General features: G+C 44.5%; 1 pseudogene; it reads left to right on the top strand.

Moving 5' to 3' along the window:
* The first annotated feature begins 561 nt into the window (after positions 1–561).
* Positions 562–20759, top strand: part of LOC139029009 (intraflagellar transport protein 140 homolog) — a 40822-nt pseudogene continuing 20624 nt past the window's right edge.

The raw sequence follows: 20759 nt of genomic DNA, 5'->3' as shown, positions 1-20759 counted from the left end.
TTTACTGGTGCTCATTAATTGTGGTCCCGTGTGGCTCAGTTGGTAGAGCATGGCGCTTGCAACGCCAGGGTTGTGGGTTCAATCCCCACGGGGGGACCAGGATGAATATGTATGAACATTCCAATTTGTAAATCGCTCTGGATAAGAGCGTCTGCTAAATGACTTAAATGTAAATGTAATTATTTGTTACTTTTATTTCTTATTCTTATCTGTAATTTTTGTATTATTATTTAGATGGTTTTTTTTATAGTGTTTATATATATATTTTAACTACATTGTTGGTTAGGGGCTTTTAGGGAGTAAGCATTTCACTGTAAGGTCTACATACACCTGTTATATTCAGCGCATGTGACTAATACCATTTGATTTAATTTGAATAACATTTGAAAGACCTTAGCTATTTTGCCATCYCCTGTGATTATTGTTTGGCAAGACCGCATAAACAGATCTGGGATTCAGGTTAGGGTCAGAGTGACAATGTRTACTTTGGAAACCATTCTACTAAGCTCCTGTCCCAGTGTATGATGCTGACTGGTTGTGATTGGTTCCAGAGATGTGGCGATGCTGGCGCGGGCGGCAGTGGGTGGGGACGAGAATGCCCTGGACATRTTCAACTGGAGGAAGGCTGGGAARTTAGCAAACTATTAGTGTTTTTRCCTGCGTTGTTCACTTAYGTGTGTGTGCGTTTGAATGTGTACGTGCATGCATGTCTGAGATATTCCTCTGAAACAAGCCCTCAACGKTTAGTGTGTGTTTAGGTTTGGTGCGCTGCCTGGTGTAATGAAGCGAAATTAAAGCAGCACTATCACTGCTTGCCTTGGTAAGTGTGTATTGACCCTGTGCCTCCATGTCCTGTCGTGGAAATACTAATTAATAATGAGGMGAGACAAGGTCAATCACCAATCAGGATTTTTCTTTATTCAAAACGTATTAATAACATTGATAATTATTGCAATAATGAAGCTGGTCGACAAACCACCCCTAGATGATTAATTGAGAGCCCAACGAGCGGATTTGTAGCAAAGTACATCCTCCTGAATGTTCATGACAAACAACAKATGTATGGAATGGGTCGCAAGGTTAAGATTTGTATGAAAGATACTAATAATTCACAGCGACAGTATTTGCTGTAAAGACTGTTCTCATTGTGTAGAAACCAGGGTCTGGCCCCCAAAACAAGGTTCCTTTCATTATCCATACCCGAGCCATCTCTCCCTGGTACCTTCCAGTCAAACTGGAGCAACCTCCCTCACATGAATGGAATGTGGCTTGTTAGGTTTATCACCCAAGGCATCGTAAATCTACTGTCAGCATTAAGCCCCAGATGCCCACTCTCTGTTCACACAGACATATAGTTCTAAGTACCCCCTATGCTGTTGCATAAAGCAACCATTTGATGYAATGACAGTATTATAACATAATCTTGTAATTTCCAGAAAAGGTGCACTGTGTGAATGAGTGTGGCAGGAGCAGCTCAGTGTGGACGGCTCCATCCAGAAGCTCTTCTATCTGAAGAGGAGAGACGTCCTAGCCGTCATCATGAAAACCCTTTTGATGTCGCAGTACACTCTGGGACCTGAGGGGGGAGCCTAGGAGCTCATGAAGGTGTACAGTGTCACAGTCAATTTAAATAAAACTGTATTGGTCACGTACACAGATTACAGTGGCACAGTCAATTCAAGTGTGACTTTGTGTGTTTATGTGTTCTGTTGTCACAGGTGAAGCTGAGCGGAAAGAGTGGCCGAAGCGCAGATATCGTTTCAACAGAGACAGGCCTCTCATCACAGCTACAGGGGAACAGGTCATCAGGTCAGACACACACACTCACTGTTGCGCTGACATACATTGTGGTGCTGACATACATTGTGGCGCTGACATACATTGTGGTGCTGACATACATTGTGGTGCTGACATACATTGTGGCGCTGACATACATTGTGTTGTAGGCTCTGGGACTTGGATAGGGATGACGACTATGTTCTTTCTCTGGATGAGAGCCTGGGTAGGAATGAACATTACTGGTGTTGTGAAAATGTGTGCTAATTGAGTGCTATGGTAGACTTATGTCAATCAATCAATCAATTTTATTTTATATAGCCCTTCGTACATCAGCTAATATCTCGAAGTGCTGTACAGACACCCAGCCTAAAACCAGCCTAAAACCCCAAACAGCTAGTAATGCTAGTAATGCATGTTAAATGGATTACTATTACACAGTGTATATACAGTCACTAGCCTAATCCCAGATCTGTTTGTGTTATCTAGTGGTTAGAGCGTTGGACTAGTAACTGAAAGGTTGCAAGATCGAATCCCATGAGTTGACAAGGTAAAAATCTGTCGTTCTGCCCCTGAACAAAGCAGTTAACCCACTATTCCTAGGCCAACATTGAAAATAAGAATTTGTTCTTAACTGACTTGCCTAGTTAAATAAAGGTCAAATAAAGAAAAATCTTGCCAGCAACTCCTATGAGTCTCAAGTTTGGAGAAGCTAATTTTCACCATCAAAAAAATATAAAGCATTCATTTACATTACATTTACATTTAAGTCATTTAGCAGACGCTCTTATCCAGAGCGACTTACAAATTGGTGCATTCACCTTATGATATCCAGTGGAACAACCACGCATCCATGCATTCCATGCATCATCACATTTGGAGACTTATGTAAGATAGCTGACTATTCCTAATGTTATTAGTAAATTGGATAGTCATAATTTAGGATGATAATTTAACTCAAATCACTTTTGCAAAAAAAAGACTGTTCAATGCAGCGCGAGGTGGAGTAGGCTTTGGCTAGGCTATATCAGATAGGCCTATGTTTCTTCTGCTTTGCACGAGAATAATGTGTCCTTTTATAAAAACTTTTCATACAATTCTATGACACTTTATATGACTGGAGAGATTAGCAGAATCTTTTTTTATATAAGACTTTCAAGAGGCACTGACCCAATGATAAAGACAGTGAATATACACGCTCGCCATTTATCTATGTCTCGTTTGAGGTGCTGGAATTCTTAGTAGGTAGCCTATGGTTTTTGTGCATATTCTGCAAACAGGCTGGTCCAAGTCATCTGGTTCTCCATTGTCGTTAGGTTTGAAACCGAAATGAAACCAAAAAAGCCATATTTTTTACCTCACTCCTYCAATCTACTGTAATAATGAAAAAGGCCAGAGGTGAAGGGCTATCGGATCTATAGGTACCCCCGGTCCCCACTCTTCACCCCACCCCCTCCTCAATGAACTGAATTTGCCTTCAAAGATTCTCTCCTATTCACACATATAACGGATTACAGTTTAATAGACAGATTAAGTTAGCAAAACAATACCATATAATAAATAGTTAACRCTCCCGCTATGGGTAAAGTATATCTACATTAAAATTAAGTAGATAAAACATTTTATAAAAAATAAAAAGGCTTTTGAAGGTTTTTATTTTCATGATGGTTTTCATCCAAAACCATCAATGTCATGGTTATCCATTTAACGTCACAGCCCTATAGTCGTTCTCCCTTGCCTAACTCCCCCTGCGTATTGTCAGAGATCCTAGCTGCAGGCACCAACAGGGGGCGTATAGYTCTGTGGAGAATGGTGAGCCAGCCGAACACCAGGATAGAAGGCCCAGGCCCAGTGGAAACTACAGACACCCATGGAGATTGAGGGCATTGTCACCCAGATCCAGGTACACCACTTTACTGCAGTGCTACTGTAACAGTACTCTTCTTGCATTGTGTACAGTCATCGTCACGGACTCCAATTTGTAGCACCAGTCATGGAAATATATTCTGATAGAAACAGCACAAAATTGCACGTCATGCAATGCACGGCTCACCATCCATCTCTGCACTCTGGTTTGGTGCTTGTTCACTGGGATGATTCTAACTTAAACATCCTCGTAAGTAAGCCACGCAAACCAGCCAATAAGATGCCATGTTGAGTAGGTGAMGGCGAGACAAAACTAAAACCAAAAACCCATTGGCTTAACAATAAAGTGGCAAGGTGAATCACCAATATAACCGTGTTACACTACATTATACTGTATTGACTCTTGGCCACAACAGAGATAGTGTATTATATCCTCATCCATCACCTTGTTTAGACAGATACTATCACAATTCATTTACAATGCGTTTTTTCATTTGTCACACCTGGCCTAAAACTATATTGTGACTATGTTGTTTAAGTTTTACGATAATGTGTTGTCTGATTGATTACAATTGTCTTGTGGTGTTTCCAGTGGGGCTCCAACCTGAGCCTGCTGGCGGCCAACAGTGTGATCAAAGTGCTGATCCTCTGTGAGCACGTCATGTCAGCCCACTTCGGCCAGCAGGTGGCAGCTGTGCAGCAGACCCCCTCTCAGCTCAGCCTCACCATGTTCAGCACCAACTCCCATCTCACCCTGTGCTCAGACATGCACATCAAGGGTGTCTGCATAACCAAGGTAACCAACCCCAAAATGTGTCTCGTTTACACTAGGTAACCAGTCCATAAATTTGTCCCGTCACCAAGGTAATCAGCCAGGGAGGCTATCGAGGAATTTGTTTCTGCTCAATATATGACACTTGAACTGTGTACATCTCACACAAGCAGGTATGAGTATGTGAGGTGTGTTGWGTGGTCATCTCTTAAGGTCCGTACACACCAAAGACGATAACTRTAACAATAAGTATATCGATAAGAAAGTAGAAGTTGTTCTAATTCAAGTGAACAGCAGCGTRTACACTACAACGATAACTAAAAAAACAATGGAGAATATAACGATAGCTATCGTTGGGATCACTTTCAGAGCGATTTCCCCCCAACGATACAATGTCATCAACCAATCAAAAACCTGTTCTATTGAAGCATTCTAGGTGTGTGTGAGAAATAGTCGCCCGGAGGGGAGAGGAGATGGGGCAAAGCACACAGTGAGCTTTCCTGAATTACTGGGCATGTGAGCATATTGGTGGCCACATTAATTATAGGACGACTTGGGAGACTAATGATCCACAATAGACAGTGCATCTCAGTATCAGAAGATGCCCATATCTTCATATGGTACAGTTTTCTTACAAAAAAACACCATATGAGTGGCCTGTTAAAAAGGTCTTTCTGGACCTTTTAAACTGTTGAGAATAGACCCATAACTGGTCCAAATGGTTGCATAATCAAGCCGAGGCAGTTATTTTGGAATGAAACATGCTTTCAAAGCTCAGGGCGTTTTTGCAGTTATTCGCTGCAGTTTACAGCCTACACAATAAATGTGTACTCACTTGAAAAYAATAATAGAATTCCTCATTGCGTTGTGTATTTGTAGCCGAGGTCAAAACGTAGGCCGAATCAATAGGGGAGCCCGGGGACTGCAGTGCGCAGCCTGGGGGAACGCACAGTGCATGTGGCATTTCATAATCTGATTACTTTTATTCTTGCACTTTGTCAGGTAAATATGTATAGCCCTAATATTTAGCTAATGAATGGCCTAATATTTAGCTAATGAATGGCCTAATATTTAGCTAATTTTTAGCTTCTTACTTCGATTGCACATCTCTAGCCTCTCTTTTCCAGCTGTTCCTGTGCCTAGTAGGCTAAAGACTACACAAGCCTACGCTATTCCTCTTCTAGTCGAGTTCTAGGAAAAGCTATAGGCTACTATAGCTTGTTAGACATTTCTTTTTTATAATAGGCCTGTTTGAGGAGAAGCAGGCTTGGTTTTGCTACTTGCTGAATGTAAAATACAGCATAGGCCAAACAACCTGTCGGGGAAAGTTAAGGAGAGAGAGGGGAGTGCGTTGGTGTGATCACTTTGACCAGTGATGATAACATTGTTGTACTGATGCATTGCAAATGGTTGCATAGGACAGACAGAGTGTTGAGCACAATGAAAAAGAAGATCCTAACTTATTGACAACCTTTAGAAAAAGGGAAATCACCTGCAAACCACTTGAGCAATGAGGCAAGCAATGACGTTTGTTGTTGAATTGCTACCTTTAAATACAAGTCTCTATATGATTTTTCATTACTTGTGCATTTTATTATTATTTGCTGTTGTCACTATGCCAATGAACACACCCTGAAGGCACTGAATTGTCTGTGTTACCACATTAATAAGCCTACAGTGAGCGGTAGGATGCGTTGATCACTTGATTGACATGTGTACTTTAGAACAATAAAAAATACTCTACTGTGGATCCTTGCCAACATTTTATAGTTACGTTAAGTTTATCATTATTGTCCTTGCTGTCTACGGGCCCTTACCATGACTGTGGCTCAGTTGGTAGAGCACGGCGCTTGCAACCCCACGGTTATGGGTTCGATTCCTACAAGGGGCCAGTACGAAAAAGTATGCAGTCACTACTGTAAGTTGCTCTGGATAAGCGACTATAAACATTTTAAATATTAGGCATCTGATGTTTAGGTGTTGTGTGTTCAGGACATAGTCACAGTGTGGAATGGGAAGCAGGTCACTGTGTACGAATCCTCAGGGACAACTCTACGCAACACGGGTAACGTTGTTAAATAGTCACAACACCAGTGCACAACACCAGTATGGCACTGCATAACACTATCATAAGCACTGTGTTAAGACAGATACTTAGTGTTATTAAGCCCTGTGTGAATCCTCCTCTCCTGCTCGTCCCCAGGATATTTCCCGTGTGAGTCCCAGGTCTTAGCTGTGCTGTGAATATCTACACTGTGGAGCCCAATAGGGTCCAGGTCCACACACCACAGGTCAGTCCCCTATCTGAAACCCTCTGCCTATCCACATTCCCTCCCTTCTAAGCCTTTTCTGTTCACACTTGATACACACACACACACACTCACGCATGCATGTGGGAATACATATATACGCATGCGCACACATGCATACTGCCTCATATACTGCCGTCAAATCTATTTCAGTGTTGTTTTTTGCTGATGTCTGTTGCCTATATTATAGATAAGCAATGTGTATCTATCTTGCTCTRTCTCCCAGGGCACAGTGAAGCAGCTGCTAGCCTTCTCTGAGGCGGAGGGCAACCCTGTGCCGCTCGGTGGGTGTCAGGGCTACCTGGTGGTTGGAACAGACACGTTTAACCTTTATTTAACAAGGCCAATTGATCAAGGTATTGACCTCACCCGCAGGTATACAGACAGCATATAAAATCCCTATTACCTCCAGTCAATTCACATTCTTCTAATGCCACAACCTCTGTCTGTAACGGTTTTCTTCGGTGGAAGAAGGAGAGGACCAAAGCGCAGCGTGGTTAGTGTTCATCTTATTTTAATAAATCCAAAAACTGAACACTACAAATACAAAAAACAACAAACGTGAAAACCGAAACAGTTCTATCTGGTGCAGACACACAAAGACTGAAGACAAACACCCACAAAAACACAATAGAACACAGGCTACCTAAATATGGTTCCCAATCAGAGACAATGATAACACCTGCCTCTGATTGAGAACCATATCAGCCAAACGAGAAACCCCACATAGAAACAGAAACCATAGATCATACCACCAACTCACGCCCTGACCACCTAAAACAAAGAAAATACAAAAGAATGTCCGTGACAGCGCAGGTGCGGACTCCGGCCGCAAAACTGAACCTATAGGGGAGGGTCTGGGTGGGCATCTGTCCGCGGTGGTGGCGCTGGACATGGACCCCACTCCACCAATATTTTTATTCCGCTTCTGTGACCTCCTAGGAACGGCACCCTCCGCCGACCCTGGCCTGGAACCTAATAAATGAGCCACAGGACTGAGGGACACCTCTGGACTGAAGGACGCCTCTGGACTGAAGGACGCCCTCTGGACTGAAGGACGCCTCTGGACTGAAGGACGCCTCTGGACTGAAAAAACTCCTCCGGACTGAGGGGCAGCTCAGACTGAGGGCAGCTCAGGACTGAGGGGCTAGCTCAGGATGAGGGGTAGCTCAGGACTGAGGGGTGGCTCGGGTGCTCCGGACTGACGGCGGCTGTCCGGACTGACGGGCGGCTTCTGGCAGCTCCTGACTGGCGGGGGGCTCTGGCGGCTCCGACTGGCGGCGCTCTGGTCGACTCCTGACTGGCGGGCGGCTCTGGCGGCTTTCCTGACTTGGCGGGCGGCTCTGGCGCTCCTGACTGGCGGGCGGCTCTGGCGGATCCTGACTGGCGGGCGGCTCTGGCGGCTCCTGACTGGCGGCGGCTCTGCTGCTCCTGACTGGCGGGCGGCTTCTGACTGACGGGCTGCTCTGGCGGCTCCTGACTGACGGAGGGCTCTGGCGGCTCAGGAAGACGGCGGCTCTGACGGCTCTGGCAGACGGGCGGCTCTGACGGCGCTGGACAGACGGCGGCTCAGGCGGCGCTGGACAGACGGGCGGCTCAGGCGGCGCTGGACAGACGGGCGGCTCAGGCGCGCTGGACAGACGGGCAGCTCAGGTGGCGCTGGACTGACGGACAGCTCTGGCCTGCTGAGGCGCACAGCCTGGTGCGGAACTGGTGGTACCGGACTGGGAACACGCACCTAAGGCGAGTGCGGGGTGCTGGAACTGGAGGCCTGGTACGTGGCGCCGCCACACGAGGGCTGGTGCGTGGGGCTGCCACAGGAGGGCTGGTTCTTAGAGAAGGGCACGGATAGACCGGACCGTGGAGGCGCACTACAGTTCTCAAGCACGAGCCTGCCCAACCTACCTGGCTGAATACTCCTGTAGCCATGCCAGTGCGGCGAGGTGGAATAAGCCGCACTGAGCTATGTACACGTACAGGAGACACCATGCGTAGGGCTGGTGCCATGTACCCCGGCCGAGGAGACGCACTGGAGACCAGATGCGTAGAGCCGGTTTCATGGCACCTGGCTCGATGCCACAATCTAGCCCGGCCGATACGAGGTGCTGCTATGTACGCGCAACCGGGCTATGTAACACGTACTGGAGAAAACCGTGCGTTCTTCCGCATAAACACGGTGTCTGCCCGTACGTCCGCTCTCCACGGTAAGCACGGGGAGTTGGTCCAGGTCCCTACCTGGCTTAACACCACTCCAAGTGTGCCACCCCCCAAGACATTTTTGGGGCTGCTCTCGGGCGTATATATATGTGTATATAGTATGTTATTATATATATATAAATGTGTGTGTGTATATATGTATATATATATGTATGTATGTGTATATATAAATGTGTGTATGTATATATATATATTAAGTATGTATGTATGTGTATATATATATGTGTGTGTATATATATATGTATGTGTGTGTATATATATATATATATATATATATATATATATATATATGTATGTGTTGTGTATATATATATATATATAATATATATCAGTGGGGAGAACAAGTATTTGATACACTGCCGATTTTGCAGGTTTTCCTACTTACAAAGCATGTAGAGGTCTGTAATTTTTATCATAGGTAACACTTCAACTGTGAGAGACGGAACTAAAACAAAAATCCAGAAAATCACATTGTATGATTTTTAAGTAATTCATTTGCATTTTATTGCATGACATAAGTATTTGATCACCTACCAACCAGTAAGAATTCCGGCTCTCACAGACCTGTTAGTTTTTCTTTAAGAAGCCTTCCTGTTCTCCACTCATTACCTGTATTAACTGCACCTGTTTGAACTCGTTACCTGTATAAAAGACACCTGTCCACACACTCAATCAAACAGACTCCAACCTCTTCACATGGCCAAGACCAGAGAGCTGTGTAAGGAGCAATCAGGATAAAATTGTAGACCTGCACAAGGCTGGGATGGGCTACAGGACAATAGGCAAGCAGCTTGGTGAGAAGCACAACTGTTGGCGCAATTATTAGAAAATAGAAGAAAATAGAAGAAGTTCAAGATGATGGTCAATCAACCCTCGGTCTGGGGCTCCATGCAAGATCTCACCTCGTGGGGCATCAATGATCATGAGGAAGGTGAGGGATCAGCCCAGAACTACACGGCAGGACCTGGTCAATGACCTGAAGAGAGCTGGGACCACAGTCTCAAAGAAAACCATTAGTAACACACTACGCCGTCATGGATTAAAATCCTGCAGCGCACACAAGGTCCCCTGCTCAAGCAGGCGCATGTCCAGGCCCCGTCTGAAGTTTTGCCAATGACCATCTGGATGATCCAGAGGAGGAATGGGAGAAGGTCATGTGGTCTGATGATTCAAAATAGAGTTTTTTGGTCTAAACTCCACTCGCCGTGTTTGGAGGAAGAAGAAGGATGAGTACAACCCCAAGAACACCATCCCAACCCGTGAAGCATGGAGGTGGAAACACATTCTTTTGGGGATGCTTTTCTGCAAAGGGGACAGGACGACTGCACCGTATTGAGGGGGATGGATGGGGGCCATGTATTGCGAGATCTTAGCCAACAACCTCCTTCCCTCAGTAAGAGCATTGATTGATGGGTCGTGGCTGGGTTTCCAGCATGAACAACGACCCGAAACACACAGCCAGGGCAACTAAGGAGTGGCTCCGTAAGAAGTATCTTCAAGGTCCTGGAGTGGCCTAGCCAGTCTCCAGACCTGAACCCAAATAGAAAATCTTTGGAGGGAGTGAAAGTCCGTATTGCCCAGCGACACCCCGAAACCTGAAGGATCTGGAGAAGGTCGTGTATGGAGGATGTGGGCCAAAATCCATGCTGCAGTGTGTGCAAACCTGGTCACGAACTACAGGAAACGTATGATCTCTGTAATTGCAAACAAAGGATTCAGTACCAAAATATTAAGTTCTGCTTTTCTGATGTATCAAAAACTTATGTCTTCAATAAAAGCTAAATTAATTACTTAAAAATCATACAATGTGATTTTCTGGATTTTTGTTTTAGATTCCGTCTCTCACAGTTGAAGTGTACCTATGATAAAATTACAGACCTCTACAATGCTTTGTAAGTAGGAAAACCTGCAAAATCGTCAGTGTATCAAATACTTGTCTCCCCACTGTTATATACAACTGCTCAAAAAAAAAGGGAACACTTTAAACAACACAATGTAACTCCAAGTCAATCACACTTCCTGTGAAATCAAACTGTCCACTTAGGAAGCCACTTCTCAGTTCATATGCTTCCTGGCTGATGTTTTGGTCACTTTTGAATGCTGGCGGTGCTTTCACTCTAGTGGTAGCATGAGACGGAGTCTACAACCCACACAAGTGGCTCAGGTAGTCAGCTCTCCAGGATGGCACATCAATGCAAGCTGTGGCAAGAAGGTTTGCTGTGTCTGTCAGCGTAGTGTCCAGAGCATGTAGGCGCTACCAGGAGACAGTCCAGTACATCAGGAGACGTGGAGGAGGCGTAGGAGGGCAACAACCCAGCCAGCAGGACCGTACCTCCGCTTTGAGCAGGAGGAGCACTGCCAGAGCCCTGCAAAATGACCTCACACAGGCCACAAATGTGCATGTGTCTGCTCAAACGGTCAGAAACAGACTCCATGAGGGTGGTATGAGGGCCCGACGTCCACAGGTGGGGTTGTGCTTCAGCCCAAACCGTGCAGGACGTTTGGCATTTGCCAGAGAACACCAAGATTGGCAATTCGCCACTGGCGCCCTGTGCTCTTCACAGATGAAAGCAGGTTCACACTGAGCACGTGACAGACGTGACAGAGTCTGGAGACGCCGTGGAGAACGTTCTGCTGCCTGCAACATCCTCCAGCATGACTGGCATTTTTTGGGGGCCGCACAGCCCTCCATGTGCTCGCCAGAGGTAGCCTGACTGCCGTTAGGTACCGAGATGAGATCCTCAGACCCCTTGTGAGACCATATGCTGGTGCGGTTGGCCCTTGGTTCCTCCTAATGCAAGACAATGCTAGACCTCATGTGGCTGGAGTGTGTCAGCAGTTCCTGCAAGGAAGGCATTGATGCTATGGACTGGCCCGCCCGTTCCCAGACCTGAATCCAATTGAGCACATCTGGGACATCATGTCTCGCTCCATCCACCAACGCCACGTTGCACCACAGACTGTCCAGGAGTTGGCGGATGCTTTAGTCCAGGTCTGGGAGGAGATGCCTCAGAAGACCATCCGCCACCTCATCAGGAGCATGCCCAGGCGTTGTAGGGAGGTCATACAGGCACGTGGAGGCCACACACACTACTGAGCCTCATTTTGACTTGTTTTAAGGACATTACATCAAAGTTGGATCAGCCTGTAGTGTGGTTTTCCACTTTAATTTTGAGTGTGACTCCAAATCCAGACCTCCATGGGTTGATACATTTGATTTCCATTGATATTTTTTTGTTTTTTTGTTGTCAGCACATTCAACTATGTAAAGAAAAAGTATTTTAATAAGAAATTTTCATTCATTCAGATCTAGGATGTTATTTTAGTGTTCCCTTTATTTTTTTGAGCAGTGTATATATATATATATAATATATGAACCAAGGCTCACTGCAGTGCTAAGAACCTGGTGGACCTGATCCCTAATCTAGAATCCCTGAGATCAGTCAAGTGTAATGCCAATGGCAACCAAGTCAACAGCCTGGTCACTCAGGTGAGTGGACACTCAGAGACACAGAACCTTGGCTTTATTCTCGAAGGATCTCATAGATAGACCTTGGTCGAGGGATTTGAAATGAAGTGATTTGAATTGCTACACTTCCAAGTCAATTATAATGATATTATTCTTATATATAACTATAAGTAGTTAATTGCCTTGTTGCTGATTTATTTCTCCATCTAAGGTGAATTAGGAGACCTCACCACAAAATGTGCTTCTATAATKTGGAGATGGACAYACTCTCTCACTTTGACTTCTTCACTGGCAGACCACCTATTGGCATCTCACAGGCCGACGACACAGAAAGGTGTGTGTGTGTGTGTATATTCCTTTGACTGTGTGTGTTCTTTTGACTGTGTATTTTTTTCTGACTATGTATGTGTTTGTTCCAGACGGCCACTGACAGAGTTGAGCGAGAGATGTCCTGTGTTTCACTTTTTGGACGAGAGCGAGCCTCTGTCTGTTTGTGTGTGAGACAATACTGGTCGACTCCGATTCTCCCCAAATGGACCACCTGGACAGGGTAATGGTTGCTTCATTTTACTAGTTACCACCACACAAAAATGTTACATACATTATAACATACAAAACATTAAGAACACCTTCTCTTAACATGAYATAGACTGACCAGCTGAATCCAGGTGAACGATCTGATCCCTTATTGATTTCACCTGTTAAATCCACTTCAATCAGTGTAGATGCATTTATTTGTATTTTTTTGCGGAGCCGGTGTAGTACAAYGCAATCTTAGTCCTCTATTGACACTTTGCCTGTTTGATGGTTCGTCAGAGAGCATAGCGGAATTTCTTAAAGATTCCGTGTTTATATTTGACATTTATTTTACCTTTATTTAACTAGGCNGCAATCTTAGTCCTCTATTGACACTTTGCCTGTTTGATGGTTCGTCAGAGAGCATAGCGGAATTTCTTAAAGATTCCGTGTTTATATTTGACATTTATTTTACCTTTATTTAACTAGGCAWGTCAGTTAAGAACAAATTCTTATTTTCAATGACGGCYTATGAACAGTAAAGGGGTGTGAATACTATCTGAAGRCACTGTAAATGATCTCTGAGTGTGTCCTGATTTGGTGATTTGAGGAAGAAAGTAGAAAATGCATACTGCAATGGCAGAGAGGACAGGTGCATCCTGTTTCCATTGATCATCCTTGAGATGTTTCTACAACTTGATTGGAGTCCACCTGTGGTAAATTCAATTTGATTTTACCTTTATTTAACKAGGCAAGTCAGTTAAGAAAAAAATCTTATTTACAATGACGGCCTACCAAAAGGAAAAGGCCTCTTGTGTGGACRGGGGMTGGGATTAAAAATGTAAAATAAAATACAATTATATCACTAAACACACATCACGACAAGAGAGACATCACAACACCACATAAAGAGAGACCTAAGACAACAACATAGCAAATCAAATTTTATTGGTCACATACACATGGTTAGCAGATGTTAATGCGAGTGTAGCGAGATGCTTGTGCTTCTAGTTCTGACTATGCGGTAAAATCTAACAAGTAATCTAACAAATTCACAACAACTACCTTATACACACAAATGTAAAGGGATGAATAAGAATATGTACATATATATATATGGATGAGCGATGGCGTGCGGCATAGGCAAGATGCAGTAGATGCTGTAGAATACAGTATATAGATATGAGATGAGTAATGTAGGATATGTAAACATTATTAAAGTGGCGTTATTTAAAGTGACACCTCTATGTGAACATTATTAAAGTGGCGTTATTTAAAGTGACTGGTGATACCTTTATTAAGTMTGTTTATTTAAGTGGCCAGAGATTTGAGTCTGTATGTTGGCAGCAGCATGGCAGCAACACATGACAAGACAGCATGGTAGTAACACCACATGACAACAACATGGTAGCAACACAACATGGCAGCAGCACAACATGGTAGCAGCACAAAACATGGTCCAAACATTATTGGGCACAGACAACAGCACAAAGGACAAGAAGGTAGAGACAACGATAGAGGAAACCAAGTCTAGATTTAACCTTAGCCTGCAGATTTGATTTGTGCTGAGAGAAGGACAGTGTACCATCAAGCCATACTCTCAAGTACTTGTATGAGGTGACTTTCCGCGCTCCTRTGGAAATCGAATTAACRTAATGAAAAACTCCCCATCAGAATCAATCTGTTTAAGCTAGAGATATGGGTCTCAATGTGTTTCAAAGGTGGCAGAGCTAGAGCGGTGTTTGTCAGACCATGAGACATCCCAAAAATCTGTCTTACAAAAACGCATGTAGCTTCCAAACGGTTTGGCCTACAAAGTATTATGACCTATTGAACAGACTGACTCTCATGAAAACGATGGTGTTCAATGTTTTGCTCTAGGACACCCACAAGCCTTACAGATTAGTCTGAAGTTGGTAAGCCTCTTCTGCTCTCGTTTGCTGTCCGAACGGTTTGGCCTACACAACTATATGAGCGCTGTGACGCTGAGTCACAAATAAGATGGTGTTCTCTGTTTTGCTCTAGGAGCCACAAGCTCCACAAGACTCGTCTGAAGGTCCCAGTACCAGTTAAAACTTCTTAAGGCTAGGCGGAACCCCCGACAACATCCGCTGAAAAGGCAGAGCGTGAAATTCAAAAATTAATATATTCACAAGTGCAATACACCAAATTAAAGCTTAACTTCTTGTTAATAACTTCTTATTGCTGAGATCCGTTAACGGGATCGACTTGACAACAGCCAGTGAAAGTGCAGGCGCCAAATTCAAACAACCGAAATCTCATATTAATATTTCTCAAACATACAAGTATTTTACACCATTTTAAAGATAAACTTGTTGTAAATCCAGCCACAGTGTCCGATTTCAAAAGGTTTACAACGAAAGCCACACCAAACGATTATGTTAGGTCATACCTAGTCACAGAAAAACACAGCCATTTTCCAGCCAAAGAGAGGAGTCACAAAAAGCAGAAATAGAGATAAATGTATCCTTTGTGATCTTCATCAGATGACACTCATAGGACTTCATGTTCATGTATGTTTTGTTCGATAAGTTCATATTTATATGCAAAAATCTTAGTTTACAGTGGCGCGTTATGTTCAGTAATGTTTTGCTTCCAAAACATCCGGTGATTTTGAAGAGAGCTACATCAATTTACAGAAATACTCATAATAAACATTGATAAAAGATACAAGTTTTATACATGGAACTTAGATAAACTTCTCTTAATGCAACCGCTGTGTCAGATTTCAAAAAAACTTTACGGAAAAAGCACACCATGCTATAATCTGAGTACAGCGCTCAGAGCCCAAACAAGCCATACAGATATCCGCCATGTTGTGGATTCAACAGAAGTCAGAAATAGTATTATAAATATTCACTTACCGGTTCCCACCTCTCTCTTGTAGGGGAAAGATAATAGGTCATTAGTACCGTCAGCTGTGCTTAATTGCCTCTGATCACCTTGACTCACATGCCTGGCTGGGCTACTATCCGTGAGCCAGCTTGCCCTCTGGTGCTCCTTCCACATTACAGACAGTTATTTCACTTATATTCACTTTATCACAATTCCAGTGGGTAAGAAGTTTACATACACTATATGACTGTGCCTTTAAACAGCTTGGAAAATTCCAGAAAATTGACATGGCTTTAGAAGTCTTCTGCCGAAGCTTGATATTTGTGAATATATGGATAAAACTGCCGACCCTGATGTATTTATGCTTTCTGAAACCTGGCTTAAAAAATCTATTACAGACAAAATAGTGGCATAAATGGTTACAATGTGTTTCGTACAGATCGTACATCTAAGGGTGGTGTGTTGCTGTGTATGTAAAAGACAAGTTTCGGTGGTCGTCCTGACTTCTGTACTAAACCTAAGCAATTTGAATATCTGTCTTTGAACCTAAACCTTGGCTCATCTTTAAATATTGTTGTATCTTGTTTGTTATAGACCTCATCTACTACTGTTGTATTTTCAAATTGTTATCACAGAATGTCCTGATTTGTCCTGATGGTGATCTGAATCAGGACCGGCTACAATCTAGCTCTGATCAACTAAAAATGTTTGTGCAATACCTACAATCTCACTCAGATTGTCAACAGTGTAACTAGGTTGAATATAAAATATCCTCGGAAATCCTCTTTGATTGATTTGATCTTAACCAATACTCTCATCGTTTTAATGCTTCTGGTATTTTTGCAAAATGACATAAGTGATCACTGTGCCTGTGTGAGGATGGTAAATTCCTAAGAAATCTCCACGTGTTATTACAAAAAGAACTGGAAGCAGTTTGAAAATTCAAGGTTTTTTACATCATGTATCTAGCATCGAATGGAATAGATGGAATTAATCCCTGATGTTTGAACTAGCTTTTCTATCTTTCACAACGTATTCCTGTCACGTTCTGACCTATGATCCTTTTTTCTGTCTTTATTTAGTGGTCAGGCGGTTGAGTGTGGTGGGCATTCTATGTTGTTTTTCTATTTTGTGTTCTAGTCGTTATTTTTCTATGTGTTTGGCTCTAGTATGGTTCTCAATCAGGCAGAGGTGTCGATCGTTGTCTCTGATTGAGAATCATACTTAGGTAGCCTGTTTCCCACAATTGGTTGTGGGTAGTTATTTTCTGTTTAGTGTTTTTGTTTGCCTTACAGAACTGTTCGTTTGTCGGTTTTTGTGTTTTTGTTCAGTATTCATTCTTTATTAAATTATTTGAATACGTACCACGCTGCACTTTGGTCCTTTCTCCTCTCCACCAACGACAACCGTTACAAGAACTACCCCCACCAAGGACCAAGCAGCGTGGTAAACGGGAGCAGAGGATTATGGACTCATGGACATGGAGAGATACTAGACGTAAGAGGACCCTGGGCACAGGCTGGGGAATATCGCGCCCAAGGAAGAACTGGAGGCAGCGAACCTGAGCGGCGGCGATATGAGGAGTAGCACGGCAGGCGAAGGCAATGAGAGGCAGCCCCAACATTTTTTTGGGGGGGAGGCACACGGGGAGTGTGCCAGAGTCAGGTTGGAGACCTGAGCCCACTCCTCGTGCTTATCGTAAGCAGCGCGTTACTGGTCAGGCACCGTGTTATGCGGTTAAGTGCACAGGTGTGCCAGTACGCGGTCACAGCCGGAGCGCTATAGCCAGCCCGCAAGTGCCATGCGAAAGTGGGCATCCAGCCAGGGCGTGTTGTGCCGCTCAGTGTGTCTGGTCTCCGGTACGCCGTTTCGGGCCAGGTATCCTGTGCCGGCTCTGCGCGCGTGTCTCCGGGGCGCTGGGAGGGTGCAGTGCATCCTAATGCCTGCGCTCCGCTGTGCCGGGCGAATGTGTGCATTTGAGCCTATGGAGAGGTGCGAGTGGTATGCACCAGATCTCCAGTGCTGACTCAAGCCCGGTTCACCTGTGCCTGCACTCTGTAGAGGTCGGCTAGAGTAGTCATCCAGCCTGGGGGAGTGGTGCCAAGGCTGCGCACAGGAGCTCCAGTCTCCCCACAGCTCGGTCCTTCCGGTGCCTCTCCAAGCACCAGGCCTCCGTAGGTCCCAGCCTGGTGGTCCTGTGGCAGCCCCACGCACCAGGCTGTCTCTCCGTCTCCTCCCCCCAGGTTCTCTCTCCAAGCCAGAGCCGCCCGTCTGTCCTGAGCTGTCTGAGCCGCCCGTCTGTCCTGAGCCGCCTTAGCCGCCCGTCTGTCCTGAGCCGCCTGAGCCGACCGTCTGTCCTAGCCGACTGACCGCCCGTCTTCTGAGCCGACTGAGCCGCCCGTCTGTCCTGAGCGCCTGAGCCGCCCGTCTGTCCGAGCCGCTCCCGTACTGTCCTAGCAGCCCCATCGGAGCCGCCTGAGCCGCCCGTCAGTCAGGAGCGCCTGAGCCGCCCTTCAGTCAGGAGCCGCCTGTAGCCGCCCTTCAGTCAGGAGCCGCCTGAGCCGCCCTTCAGTCAGGAGCCTCCTGAGCCGCCCTTCAGTCAGGAAGACCGCCTGAGCCGCCCGTCAGTCCAGAGACGCCCGTCAGTCCAGAGGCGCCCGTAAGTCAGAGCGCTCCTCAATCCAGTGGTGCCCCTACTAGGGTCTCCAATCCGGAATCGGTGGCTTAGGGTGCTACTCCTAAGGTGCACAATAAGTGGGCCAAGACTATGGTGGAGTGGGTCCAGTTCCGTCCAGAGCCGCCACCGCGGTAAATGCCCACCCAGAACCTCCCTATAGGTTCAGTTTCGGCCGGAAGTCCGCACCTTTGGGGGGTACTGTCATGTTCTGACCTTAGTTCCTTTTTTCTGTCTTTATATTTAGTTGGTCAGGGCTAGTTGGGGTGGGCATTCTATGTTGTTTTTCTATGTTTTTGTTCTAGTCGTTTATATTCTATGTGTTTGGCCTAGTATGGTTCTCAATCAGAGGCAGGTGTCGATCGTTGTCTTCTGATTTGAGAACTCATACTTAGGTAGCCTGTTTTCCCTATGGGTTGTGGGTAGTTATCTTCTGTTTTTAGTGTTTTTTTGTTTGCACCTTACAGAACTGTTCGTTTGTCGGTTTGTTGTTTGTTCAGTATTCATTCTTTATTAAATTATTTATACGATTACCCGCTGCACTTTGGTCCTCTTCTCGCTTCCACCAACGACAACCGTACTAATTCCAGGATGTATGCAATAGGCATGCCCCTTTTAAAAAATCAGGATTAAGGAGCGAGAGAACCCTTGGTTTACTAGGAACTTACTCAAAAAATCATAAGTGGAATCGAAATGCTATGTGGGCTAAAGCAAGAGGGACTGCTTTAGGCAGATGATTGGATAGGCTTTTTAAACGTCTTCAATATGGGTGTGGCTATGGATCGCGTACAATTGAAAGCAGACCACGTAGCCTGAAATCTACTTCACAAAATGTAAAAAATCCATCCAAATTTTGGCAAGTAGTGCACAAGGTCTTGGGTGCAGAAAGATACAACGGCATTCCAAAACAATGTTGGTCGACACACGATATGTAACTGAAGAGAACCGCCAATTCTTGAAGCCCGAACCAGCATTTATTTTCTTGTTGCGTCAGGAAGTTTTTAAAAGGTAAGTATATTGAGCCCCTATGAATTTTACCTGATCACCCGTGATGTGCCTCCTTCACCAGGTTTCTCATTTTCATCCTTCTCTGTTTCAGAGTGTGTTTAAAGCCCTGAAAGAAATGTATTTAGAAAAATACACTGTCCCTGATGAACTAGACCCCCGCCTCCTACACCTAGCTGCAGACACCATTGCTCCCCCCTTAACATGTATTTTTAACCTTACACTCGATGTTAAGGAAATCCCCAAGTTATGGAAATCTGCTTTTGTACTGCCTCTCCTGAAAGGTGGAGATCCCTCGCTACTTGACAACTATTGACCCATATCAAAATTGTCTGTACTGTCAAAGGTACTGGAGTCCTTAGTTAGTAGGCAGCTAAAKACCTACTTCCAAGAAAACAACATCTTAAATGGAATGCAATCAGGTTTTAGGTCTGGCCACAGCACCGTTTCAGCAACATTGAAGGTTTTAAATGACATCCACTGTGCTCTTGATAAGAAGTTACATTGTGTGTCTGTTTTTATTGATTTGTTGAAGGCTTTTGACACCGTGGACCATGCTGTGTTAGTGCAAAGGTTAAAATGTTGTGGAATTAMTGGTCATGCTCTAGATTGGTTTATAAATTACCTATCAAATCGTACACAATGTGTAATGGCGGATGGTTGTAAATCTGAGTCCATAGAGGTGTGCTCAGGTGTTCCGCAAGGTTCTATTTTGGGCCCACTGTTGTTCATTTTGTATATCAACAACATTGGGGATCTTATTGAAACAGCGGATGTTCATTTTTATGCAGATGATACTGTTCTTTATTCAAGTGGTAGTAGTTTATCTTTAGCTTTTGAAAATGCCCAAAGAGCATTTAACATCATACAACAGAATCTGTATGATTTAAAGCTGTTTCTAAATTCGGGTAAAACAAAATGCATGGTATTTTCAAATGCCAGGCATGTTACAAATCATGTCATTGCTACATTGGCTGGACATACTATAGAGCAAGTTAAAGTGTACAAATATTTGGGTGTGTGGGTTGATGATAAGCTGAGCTTCACTGTGCATGTAGAGAACTTGATAAGGAAGTTCAAGCTGAAAATAGGATTTTATTACCGGCATAAGGCTTGTTTTTCTTTTGAGGCCAGGAAGGAGCTGGTACAATGTACATTACTGTCGGTTTTAGATTTTAGTGATATATATGCAGGCCTCAGCCACTACCCTGAGAGCACTTGATTCAGTGTATCATGCAGCCCTCGTGTTCATTACAAATCAGAAACGTCTAACACATCATTGTGATCTCTACAGCGCTG

This window comes from Salvelinus sp. IW2-2015, linkage group LG17, assembly GCF_002910315.2.
Source record: "Salvelinus sp. IW2-2015 linkage group LG17, ASM291031v2, whole genome shotgun sequence".
Classification (NCBI taxonomy): domain Eukaryota; kingdom Metazoa; phylum Chordata; class Actinopteri; order Salmoniformes; family Salmonidae; genus Salvelinus; species Salvelinus sp. IW2-2015.
Note: the sequence above shows the minus strand (reverse complement) of the source record. Positions and strands in the feature narration are given on the sequence as shown.